The following is a 12678-nucleotide window of genomic DNA, read 5'->3' as shown; positions in this document are numbered from 1 at the left end:
ATCATCTTTTTAATGAATTCACCACAATATAGTCAATCCATATAGTTGGACTTCTAGGAACACAGCCCTCAAATTCTGTTATACAAAAAACTCTGTCAGGAACATAATTTTGCAAGTATTTTTGTGTACCTATCTAACAATTTCTTAAAAAAAATTCCAAGAAGGAGAATTGCTCATTTTCTCAATGGGCACAAATGGATACAAATATTTGAAACCTTTTATATTTACTTTATAAGCTTATTTTAATTATCTCAAACGAATTCTTGGAAACAAAAATTAGTTTTGCTGTGGTTTACTTAAAATAATCATATTGCATGGGTTATATTTGTGATTGGAGCTGAAATCAGAGCTCTTTTTGTTCTGAGTAAAAGCATCCATCCTAACTGTTCTGTGAGATATAGAATGCCTAAATAAATGGAATCATAACACATTTCCGGATGAGAAATATTTGAAGGTGTAAATTCCTCATGCATTAATTTATAAGATGAAGATTCATTAAAAATATCAGTGGCATTTTGTTTTCAAATCAATTTAATGTTGAGTTGGAAGAATATACATAAATAAATAAGACCTTTTAACAAAAATGAGTAATAAGTAGGAGGGAGGAGATGGGAACTTTACCCAAAAGATAGGAAATATTTTCTAAATATTTACCATGTTGAAAGCATAGAAATCAAACTGTCGTGATGTTGATTCAAACAGAAACTGAGGTATAAATAGAACAAATAAATAGCCCAGAGATAAGCACCGTTTTACATAAGAATTTAAATCTCTGATAAATTTAGCAAAATAATGCAACACATATGCTTCAACTCTGGATAGAGAAAATGTTTTTGACAAAAATAAATAGAAGTGTCATTATAAAGAAACGAAAACACTATTTCTTAAACCTCATAAATACACCAAAAAGATAAGTTAAATATTTGGCACTGTAATGACTGATAATTATTACTCATAGTTTTTAAACTGCCATACCAATCAAACCTTTTTTTTTTTTTTTTTTTTGTGGTACGCGGGCCTCTCACCGCCGTGGCGCGGGCCTCTCACTGCCGTGGCCTCTCCCGCTGCGGAGCACAGGCTCCGGAAGCGCAGGCCCAGCGGCCATGGCCCACGGGCCCAGCCGCTCCGCGGCATGTGGGATTCTCCCGGACCGGGGCACGAACCCGTGACCCCTGCATCGGCAGGCGGACTCCCAACCACTGCGCCACCAGGGAAGCCCCAAACCTAGTTTTAAATCTCTAAAATCTTCTGGCAAAGTGTGTGAACAAATAAGAAAAAAAGAAAAAATAGGCCTATGGAAAATGTTTGATGTCAATAAGAATAAAAGAAATGCAAATTAAAGCAAACTATCCTTTTTATCTATCAAATTAACACAATTACAGAAATATGAACGTATCTGTATACTGTTAGGAGATGTGAATTGATGTGATTTTTCTTGAAAGCATTTTTCCAATGCATATCGAATCTTAAAAAATATTCCAACCTTTAATTTAAATTTTAATAATACATATTAATGATATATGTGAGTTATATGTTAATAAAAATATTCTAATAGTAAAAATAATAAATTTAAACATCCAACAATAATGGAACACCTAATATGTTTTGGTATTATAATACCAAATAATGAAATGGTAATAAAGGGATGGCTAATATATTTTGGTATATCCATACTACTGATACTATGTATCCATTGAGAATGCATTTTGTGAGTGCTTTTTGTGTGATATGAAAAATACTCATGATATAATGTTAAATGAGTAAAGTAGGATATAAGATGTGTTTTTAGTAGGATTTCAAATATACTATATATACAGTACATATTTGTATACACATATATTTATCTCCATAGGAAAATAACTGGATGCCAGATGTAAAAATATTACCCATTTACAATTAATATCATTTTGACAAAAATATTTCAGGAAAAAAAGTGTTCTAATCTATGCCTACCGCTATTAAATTTAAGTAATATTCATCTGCTATACAACTGAAAAATATAGACAATCCTTGTAGTTCCATGCCAAAATCCTTGAGTAGCCTACAGGATTCTTCCTAAAGTAGCTCTTGTCTTGCTTTTATGTCTCACCTTATGCCATTCTCTTCCTCATCCACTCTGTCCCAGACATATTGGCCTTCCTTGGTTTCCTCAATCACACCAAAATTTTATGCTTCTCACATCCTTCACAAATGCCACTCCCCCTGGAGTCCTCTTTCCTGTATTCTTCTCTGGATTAGTGCCCAAATGTTATCCTAAATGTCATCTGTTAAAAAGGTCTTCTCTGATCCTCCAATTTATATTAGGGTCCCTATTATGCAATCTTAGTGATATATATGTTTACTTTGATGCTTTTCAAAGTTTGCAATTTTATGTTTTTATGTGATTATTGGGTTAATTTCCATCTCCTGTTGTAAACCACAAGCCCCTTTGGTGAAGGGCCATGCTCCTTAATTCACCACTATAACCCTAGTCTCTATTATCATTTCTGTCTTGCTCCATTAAAACTAGATACATGTTTGTGGCATGAACAAATTAATGAACAAATGAAGAAATAGCTACATTTTAGTTTATGCTTTCAGATATCCACTCCTCAGATGTAAAAGTTCTTCTGATATCTCCCCAAAGGTATATGACCACATAAAAAATAAGATATCCATGCAACCCTATTTACAAACAATCCAAATTCTCAGAAAACTGTATAAAACCATGGTGCTTTCTTAAATGGTCTGCTAGCAACCTCAGATTCTGTTTTTTGAGTTGACTGAAGTAACTCATTGATCATAAGAACTTCTCACAAAAAGTTAGGAAATATTAGTTCTCCATGGGCTGTTCTTAGTATACGGCATTATGGTAACAGATTCATCTAATAGTATTTTCTAAGGGGCTAAAGTGTAAGGTTTGTGATCCCTGTAACTCTGTATGATGGTGAAGCCTTGTCATCGTCCAAGGGGTCCATTCCTAGACACCCGCAGGAGCAGCTCAGGAACCGGAGGAGGAAATCGTCTGCTGCAGGACTGTGTCGCAGAGGTTGGGAAGGACACTGGCCCTAAAGGACTAGATTTTTTCCTATTTCTCTATGTAGCCCACTCTTCCATTTCCCTCTAATACTAATTCATAGCTGACACATCTATTGAAAGCCTCTTTATTCAAAATCCAGATAATTAAGTATAATGGTTCTACTTTCAGTCAAGAAATATCTGCAGACTGACTCTAATATTGCTATTTATTCAGCAAACATTGAGCCCTTGCCATGACAAAGCATACCAGACCCAACGCCTGACAGGTGTATTTGTGGTATACAGCTATCGATTCAAATTATTACATATCTGTTCCATGGCTGGCGTCCCCCTGTGAACCTTGCCATGTCTGTACTGGAAACCCCCAAGTCTGCCCTGGTATGAGTTTGAAAATGGTATGGGTTTTTCAAAATGCTTTAAATCCTTCCCCTTCTGAAAAGGGAAATTTGATTTGTTTAAAAAAATGATGTACAAGTCTTCCAAAGACAAAGGTAAATCATTTGGGAGTGATCTGCAGATGATATTCCTCATCTGACAGTCTCCTTTCATGAGGAGGTAGAATGGCACAAAGATGGCCTGCAGAATTTGAAGCATGAACTTAAGCTATGAGAACACAGAAACACGGTGCTCTCTCCTGCCTCTGTGGGCTGCACTCCCGACTCCGTGTGCAGCCCAGGGTTAGAATTTGCATTTCATCATTACGTCGTCTCTGCAAAAGACACAACAGCATAGAGTCTGCACTTGTTCATTATGCCAAGAAAATAGCCAATTAGATATGAGACACAAATTCAATAAGCGGCTGTGTGAGTGCTGAGAACAGATGAGTTCTTAAGTAAGTTTGATAAATTAATGCTTAATTCCATTCTCATGGAAGAATGTGTCCTAATTATACATTTCTATAGTTTTATTGGCCGTGACATGATATACAATCAGAGGTGTCAATATATTCAGTGGGTATATGTTCTATCGCCCAGTGTTTGAAATGACATATATCTTATTAGTGTCCATTCATATTTTCACCAACAAGGCAGCAATGATTTACTTTAATTCCAAGTAAAACGTTTTCATTTCCTGTGCGCTTCTTTTGTGTGCATTTATACCCCTGGAAATGCGTTGGAACTTTAGGCAAGAGTATATTAATGATAATTTCTTTTTTGCAGAAGAGAAATTTGCTTCCCAAAGAAATAGGGAGAAAGTAATTTTCTCTAGTTCCTCTATATTCTCATTGCTCTTCAAATTAATACTTGCTTCGAACATAACCTTTTCCCACAGTCACCATTCCTGATATTTCTTGTGTTGATTTTAAACACCTGATATTGTCAGGGAGAGAGGTCCAGGATTATTGTCTATAACCAAAAGAACTCCCTAACATGACACTTATTTAATTTCTTCTCTGTCTCTAAAAGAAATTGTATGGTGAATAACCGTATAATGTGGGAAAAACCCTAAAACAACCCGCAGTATAATGCCTTTTAATGTCTACGCTTGATGAGTATTTGTGTATGAAATACTATTGCCTGCTACTTTAGACTCTGAGTTTTAATTTTCATATATTGGGTTTTTATTTAATAAACTGGGATAGAGCTGGACTTTCTCTGACCTTTCCTTCTAAAGATATGGGGATTCAAGCAAAGGAGTCCTGAAAAGAAGTGGACCAGCGACAAGCCACGTTACTCTGCTGATTCGTCTGCAAGGCAGACTTCATGCTTCCTTTTCTCCATCACTGTCTCCTTCACCCTGAAATACACTTTATAAGATCTCGGGCGAGCTCACTGCTGCTGCCTGACCGTCTAACTCATTACAGAGAAATGAATTCAAATTGCTTGAAAAGAAGCTGCCTCTTTTATCTTCCCACTGACTGACAAGCAACTACAAAGTTCTTCGACGGGATTCCAAGTTGCAAGCTGTACTGCATCACTGCAACAATTCCCCCACTGGCGGCTTTTCCCAGAGGGAAGCGTGTCAAATACACTGCATTTCTTGCGAGCGCAGCCCTGAAAGTGCACACTTTCCACCACATTGAAAAACAGACATCAGGGACTATAAAACAAAGCTGTCCCTTTCCTAACAGCATTAGCCTTCCTGCAGACTCCTTGAAAATCTAAGAGGTTCCCATGTATAATTATTTTCTTTACCTCCCCAAAAAACCAAATGCGTCTCTCTCCTTTTTTTTTTTCTGTACTTTTTCTAAAACACAGTTTATTCTGAGAGGAAAGGCAACCAGAGAATCAGACTGTGTGCAAAGGTCTCTGAATTTCTCTAGATAACCTTGAAAGATGGACTGCTTTTTTGTGTTTTTTTTGAGATTTTTTTTTTTTTAGAGATTAATAGTGCTTGAATCTACTGACAGTCTAAAGCACTATTTCTGGTGACCAGCGGCTCCTGGAGACGGTAAGCCTATTCCGGGTGCTGGTATTTTAAGGTAGTTAAAAATGTGCACTTGTCTAGTTGAAACCCAGCAGTACTTAATTCACTTGTGCAGTTTCAGTTTTCCTTTATTTTCTTTTGTTTCTAGATGAGCACGTGTGCCAAGGAGCAAACACTTGATGCTGACATTGGAATGAGATACTGACGCTACTTAATCAAAGGAGGAAAAGTTGATGCTCATAGAATGGGGAAAGAGGAAGGCAATCATATTTATGCTCCTGTATCTTTTCTACATAGAAAAATCCTCTTCCCTCTTTAAACCGCCCCACTCCCCTTCCAGATGTGACCACTGTAGGGAGAATTTCTCGCCCCTGTTCCCTATCCTCTAACTTCAACAACGAGAATCTTCCACTTCTCATTCTTTCCCTAAGACCCTCTTTAACAACTGAGTCATACATAGTCTCACTTGCTTCTCTGACCAATCCTGCGTAGTTCCCTTCTTTGTTTTGCAACACCCTCAGGGTTTTTGTTTGTTTGATGACCACTGGCAACTACTGCCAAAGAGAGAAACGCAGGCAAAACATGAGAAGGAAAATTTAACATTATACATGCCACCCAAAGGGTGTTCGGATAATCATTGAAATTTACACGAAGATGCCCTTTCATCCTTCTGTAGGCTTCGACCTTAGGGCTTCTGACTCAGCCCTCAGATCTAGTCCTTCTAAGCGGAACCAGCTGTGATTACTCCAAATAACTCTGCCTTGGGATAGTCTGCTTTCACCAGCTCTGTTTAAAAATTTATTGCAAAAAATAATATGTATTTGTTGTAGAAGATTTAAAAATTGTGCGTTTAAAACAGGAAAAATGGGAAGGTAAACCATTCTTAATACAACCACCCAGAATTAACAACTATTATGTGTGTGTATATATACATACATATATATATGTATATATGATATTTTTTTCCAAATTTACATTGCCCTTTTTAAAAATAGTGTTCAAAATTAATCAAATTCTTTTTCAGGCCCACCTGTTCTTACAAGCAAAGAAAGCGTCTGATTAATGCTAATTTGATGATTTGCTCTCCCCTTTTCCCCTCCCTCCCTCCCTTCCTTCCATTCTTTTTCCCTTTTCCTTCCCTTCCCTCTCCTTTCCTTTCACTTTTCCTTTTTAAAGATTCATTCCTGGTTGAAGGTATCCACACTGGGAAAAAACCCTCCTAAAATCTATTCCTTTCATCTTTCTATGTTCAGGAAAAAGAATTTTCAGGTTTCTATAAAAGGACTCAATTTTGCCATGATGAATTTATTAAATGGCTTTTTATTAAAACTAAAATGATATTTCCCTTTGCAAATGCTGAAGGATCATTTTCTTGTCTTTCTTTTCTCAGTAATCCACATTTCTCTCTTTCTCAAAGGCACATCTTTATTCTGTGCCACAACACAAAATAGGGGATTAAGAGAAAGGCATTTAAAGATGAAAACTAAGCTGCAATCCAATTTTTCAGAGCAGGTGAGAATTAACAGTGCACAAAGGACTTGGCAATTAGCACACCCTGGTGCTTTGCCTGAGAAACTCAGACACAAAACAATCTGTCAGGTTATCCAGCAAGGAAGATCACTTCCCGATTCATTCAAAAGGAAGCAAAATGAAGACTCAAACTATTCGCATAGGACTCTGCAGTAACTGCTTAAGAAAAAAAGCAGGACGTGGGCTTGTCTACTAAGAAGAGGGTCTGTGTAAAGCATCTAAGGAATCTGGTTTAGTAGTAAAGAGCCTGGCATTTGTGAAAATACTCGATAGGACCTCAGAAGATTTTCTTTTTCTCTTAATAATATTATTCTCTACATTCCTTCTTGACAATTAGATGGTTTCATAATACTGAGTTGAAAATATTTTTGAAACCTAATAAAAGAATTATACAACCATAAATTCTCATCACATATTACTTTCACCTACCAGTTAGATAAAAGATTTATAATTTTAAAACCAGTTTCACATAAGCCATGTTTTTTACTACTATGCTGTCAGTTATTTTAGTTTTTAATTCCTAAATTTACACATTTCTTTTATTTAAAAAACCCACACACTCAGTATGTTTCATAAGGAAGTTTTAGAAACCTATTACTTACCATTAAATGTGTTAGTTAATTCATATATGTGAAGAGAAAAGAATCTTGGCGATGTTGTAAACTGATCCTGGGGAGCTGGCCGTTCACCTGTGCAAGGTGAGTGGAAGGCTTTGGAGAGCCATAGAGCACAGCACTTATTCCAGGTCAGTAAGTGGCATTTTCAGCTGCGAGAAAAAGCTAATTTGTGTCATTTGTTCCTCATAATTAAATGGATGCTTCAAATCAGGCAGAATCCCACAGAAGGAAGTGCTCATCCTTACTTTTATGGTAGACATTAAGAAAAAATGTTCTTATATATCCCACTGTGGGCTGGGCAATCTGTTAATTTTTGCCATTCACATTTGTTTGTGCTGGCTCTGTCATTCCCTCTGTGTGTTTTCACACTCAGGTTATTCTAACCCATCACTGAAGCAAAGAGTAAGGGCCAATGTTTCCAAAATCTTCCCCCAGTTAGCTCTGTTCCACTTGGTTTCCCTGGTCTCTGGTTTCTCTCTAGCCTCACACACTTGAGAATGACCCTGCTAGGTTTCCCTGTCTTCTCTTCTTTATTTGTTTGCCAATTCTATGGGCGCAGAGACCATTCAGGTCCAATCTTTGGTGCCATTTTATACACCTCAGATCTGGTTTACTAAAAACTAGTTGACAGTCTAATTAATCAGGTTATCATGTTCTACTTGGTAAAGTGTCTGTGCTTTTGAGAAAATTACAACAAATCCTAGTATCAAAAAAGCCATAGATGCTTATTGTGGTTAGATCATCCAATAGATATAGAAGTGTGAAAGTATGGCTTTCTGAAGACACGTATCTGAGAGTGGACTCTATGTATTATTCAAAACTTAGCTCTTTTAAGTTACTTAATTATTAACAGATATAATATAATTTATAATTATATAAAATTATTTATATTTATAAAATATCAATGAATAAACTAAACAAAAATGAACAAATCTATATGAAGAAAACTTTAACGTCTTGTGAGAGAGAGAAGACAGATAGAAATAATAATAATATTATTGATTAGAGAAGCTCAATATCACAGAGATATTAATTCTACCTGAGTTAACTTATAAATTCAATCCCATCCTTATATAAATAGCATCAGGACTTCTGGGGGGAAGTAGCAAATTACCAATATTGCTTGAAAGAAAATAAATGAGGAAAATAAGTAGGTAAATTCTATACAATAAAAATAATGAGGTAGATTAGTCCTCATTTATTAGGAATTAAAAAATATTCTAGAGCTTTCATAATTAAATTACCATAATAATGTAAATTAAGGTAAAGATCTGTCCAAATATATTTATAAATAAATGCAGAAATTTAAGACTTTTTAAAGACAGCAACTCAAACCAGTGGGAAAGAATCTGGTTTATTTAATAAATGGTTTGAGATAGTAAAATATTTTCTGAGAAAAAAGGTTTGATCCATAGATTACTTATTTGTATAAATTCTGAATTGATTGAATATAAATGTATTTTTAAAAAGCATTAAAGTGCTAGGAAAAAAAAAAAACCATTGAGGAGAGGGAAAAATATTGCTACTCACCATAACAGATTTTGTTAATACTTAAGAGTTCCTTAAGTTTGGTTAAAATATGGGCAAATGACACAAACAGAGAATTCACAGAGAAAGAAATACAAACCGATTTTAGACATATGAAAATAAGTTGAAACTAACTAATAAGAGAAATGCATACTCAAGATCCTATCTGCCATCATTTTTAATATAATCAATTTGCCATGTGCTCAGATGACAGGGCTGTAGACACACAGGCACACTATAACACTCCCATGAGAGCACAGATTGTATGGCCTCTGTGGACTGAAGGTTGGCAATATCTTACAAAGTTCCAAAAATCATTTCAAGCAATTTATCAGACTAACATGCTGCCAAAGTGTGAAAAGGCATACCTATATCTTTATTCATTAAGGCATTCTTTGAAATGGCAAAAGATTGGAAATAACTTAAATGCCCATCAATAGCGGACTGGTTAAACCAGTGATGGCATAATCTATACAACTGAATACTATGAAGGTGTATAAACACTGAGGACGTTCTCTGGTTACTCATGTGACAAGGTGTCTACAATTGTGGTGAAAAAAAAGTACATTTTTTTGTACACAGTGTGTACAATTTGGTAACATTTGTGTAAAATGTATGCATGGCAGATACATTTGAAAAGGGGGAAATACATATATTTGCTTGTACATACATAAAATATTTCTATTAGGATATAAGAAATGGAGGACTTTGGTTTCCTTTGAAACTACAGAAAAGTTTGGGCACTTTTAACTGCTTATTATTTTCCTGTCTTTTAAATATTGATTCATGAGAATGTAATACCTGGTCACAAGTAAATACCTTTTAAGGAATCACACTTTGATATGTGCTGCCTCATTTGTTGTTACAAAATCTAATGTTGACTTTGTTTTGTTGGTTTTTTTTTTTTTTCCGGTACGGGGTACTCTCACCATTGTGGCCTCTCCCGTTGCGGAGCACAGGCTCCGGACGCGCAGGCTCAGCGGCCACGGCTCACGGGCCCAGCCGCTCCACGGCACGTGGGATCCTCCCGGACCGGGGCACGAACCCGCGTCCCCTGCATCGGCAGGCAGACTCCCAACCACTGCGTCACCAGGGAAGTCCCCTAATGTTGACTTTGTAAAGTATGTAGTTTAGGGTCTAAACTGACATGTACGATGGGGTCCGGCATGAGCGTCTTACAGAGACAGCTCATATCCTGCCCTACAGAACAGTGACCTGGCTGCAGGCGCATTTATTCCTAAGCTAGGCTTGCTTCCTACGGCTGGATTCTCCTGTCTTGTACATTCTAACCACCACCTCTTCAGTAGTCATCACGGAAAAGGATGAAATATAGTTGTTCATTATGTCAAGGAAATAACCAATTAGCCGTTAGACAATTCAATAAGCTTTGTATAAATCTTGTGAACAGATGATATCTTAAATAAGTTTGAGGAATTAATGTTTAATTCGTTTCTTGTAGAGCCATGCAGATCTCCCTACCCTCAGTGTACAGGTCACCGAGCTGTTGATGGGTGTCCGGACAAGACAATATTTGAAAGCCTTTTACTTAACACTGGACATCAGAGTTCCAGTGACAGTGAACCTACGAAAGGAATTTCCTGGGGCCCATCCTGAGATGATCCTTTGGCTTCCAACCTCACCCCCTTTCAACCCTAGAGTTGAACGCACACCGCAAAACTCTTGAAGTCAAATCTTGTAATTGCTTCCAATTTGTCTGTTTTGCTTTTGGCAATTAACAAACTGAAATGTTATCATGGAGGAGTTCATCTCATTTGTAAGACCAGGTTTTCCCTCCACTAAAATATGCAGGCACTCTGTTCTTTATTACCAGCAGGAGATAAATGGCTGGTTTTCGTTGCTGAAGAATATATAATGGTTAAAAAGTCACTTTTTCCCTCCAGCTCGACATAAATCACAGAACTAGTCAATATTTAATAATGCTTGCCTTGGTCTGGAGTCCCTTGATCACCCCTGTCATGTGTAATAGCTCCCTCTCCGATATCTTTGACATAAAAGCCCAGCTTTACTGCAATACTAACATGTAGAGGGTCATTACGGATCGACATTTACCTTAATCTGTGACTGCCAACCATGAACCGATAAATTCCAGCAGATTCCACTGGGAGAAATCAGTAAACTTCTCAGTGGAAAGAACTGAAGGAAAATTCTGCCGAGAACAGAATACATTTTCTACAAGGGCTGCTCTGCAAATGGGTTCTGACTTTTGAAAGTTCTCTTGCTGCGCAGCTTTGCAACATTTAATACCGTTTTGATGGTTTGAGAGACGGGATGACAACCGAAGATGACATGACTTAGAAGGCAAGCAGAAATTTTCTCTGCAAAAACAATGCAAGATTAAACACAAGGGGGAATATGGCTCTTACATTATTCACCCAGCTGCCTTGGCAGAAATAGCTGGGCTGTCACGGGTCTGGCCTAAATGTTGCTGCTTTTTTTTCAAATCGATCATCACTCCTTCACCTCATAATCTTACAAGTGCTTCACCGCAGAATACATCAAAGCCCTGATTGCATAAAAGAGGGACACACCGATCTTTGATGGGATCAACTCAGACACTGACACGCACTCAACTCGCTGTACCAACACAGAACGCAAATAAGAATGCCCTCCTCAAATTCAGCAAAGTCTGTTTTCCTCTTTCCTCACCTGCTTTCCACTTTGAGGATGTTATTAAGTCCTACAAATAGCTGTAGATGATGCAGAACCAGAAAGGTGGGGCGCGGGGAGGGATCAAGTGGGAATTTGGGATTGACATATACGCACTACTATATTTAAACAGATAATCAACAAGGACCTACTGTACAGCACAGAGAACTCTGCTCAATACTCTGTAATAACCTAAATGGGAAAAGAATTTGAAAAAGAATAGACACATGGATATGTATAAATGAATCACTTTGCTGTACACCTGAAACTAACACAACATTGTTACTCAACTAAACCACAGTATAAAATAAAAATTTTTAGAAAAGAAACATTTTAAAGTTTTAAAGTCTGAGGAAAATCATTTTCCTGTTAATACTATATGTGACCCTATCAACGTTATTGCATATTTGCTACTAACGGAACAAGAAATGTTGGAAACACCTCCTTTAAAAATAGGCCACTCGTGGAAATGATAAAAGTAAACACTGGATAAAACAAAAATTAGCTTTCCAGTGAAATACAAAGCTGCGTTTTTTTCTATGGTGAGGGTTGTTTCACGTGAGCATCATACCTAACCAGCCCTAACTTAACTTATTGAATCAGATCGTTTCTGATAATACTTTCAAGGAAGCCTATACAGTGTAACCCATGTCCAGTGAATTGACTGGAACACACACCAGCATTCCTAATTTACTTTAGAAATGTTAAAATGATCACACAAAAAGAGTTTGCTGAAGACGGACTGCAAAATTAAAACTCAACTCTTTGCAGGAATAATCGTTTAGGTTTTCACCATTTACTAAGCAAGGGGAAAAGAATATAGAATCTATACTAGGCCAATCTTTCTCGAAGTTGAGTGACCTTCAGGGCCACCTAAAGGATTTGTTAAAACATGGAGTGCTGCCTCCCACCTCCCCGGAGCTGAGTAGATCAGGCGTGGGTGTGGAGAGTT

At 37.0% G+C, this 12678-nt stretch overlaps 1 protein-coding gene across 1 annotated transcript in view; it reads right to left on the bottom strand.

Moving 5' to 3' along the window:
* Positions 1-12678, bottom strand: part of USH2A (usherin) — a 782904-nt gene that overhangs the window by 350867 nt on the left and 419359 nt on the right. The window lies entirely within an intron of this gene.

Source organism: Orcinus orca, chromosome 1 (genome assembly GCF_937001465.1).
Source record: "Orcinus orca chromosome 1, mOrcOrc1.1, whole genome shotgun sequence".
Taxonomy (NCBI): domain Eukaryota; kingdom Metazoa; phylum Chordata; class Mammalia; order Artiodactyla; family Delphinidae; genus Orcinus; species Orcinus orca.
The sequence above is the reverse complement of the archived record's forward strand: the minus strand, read 5'-3'. Positions and strand labels throughout refer to the sequence as shown.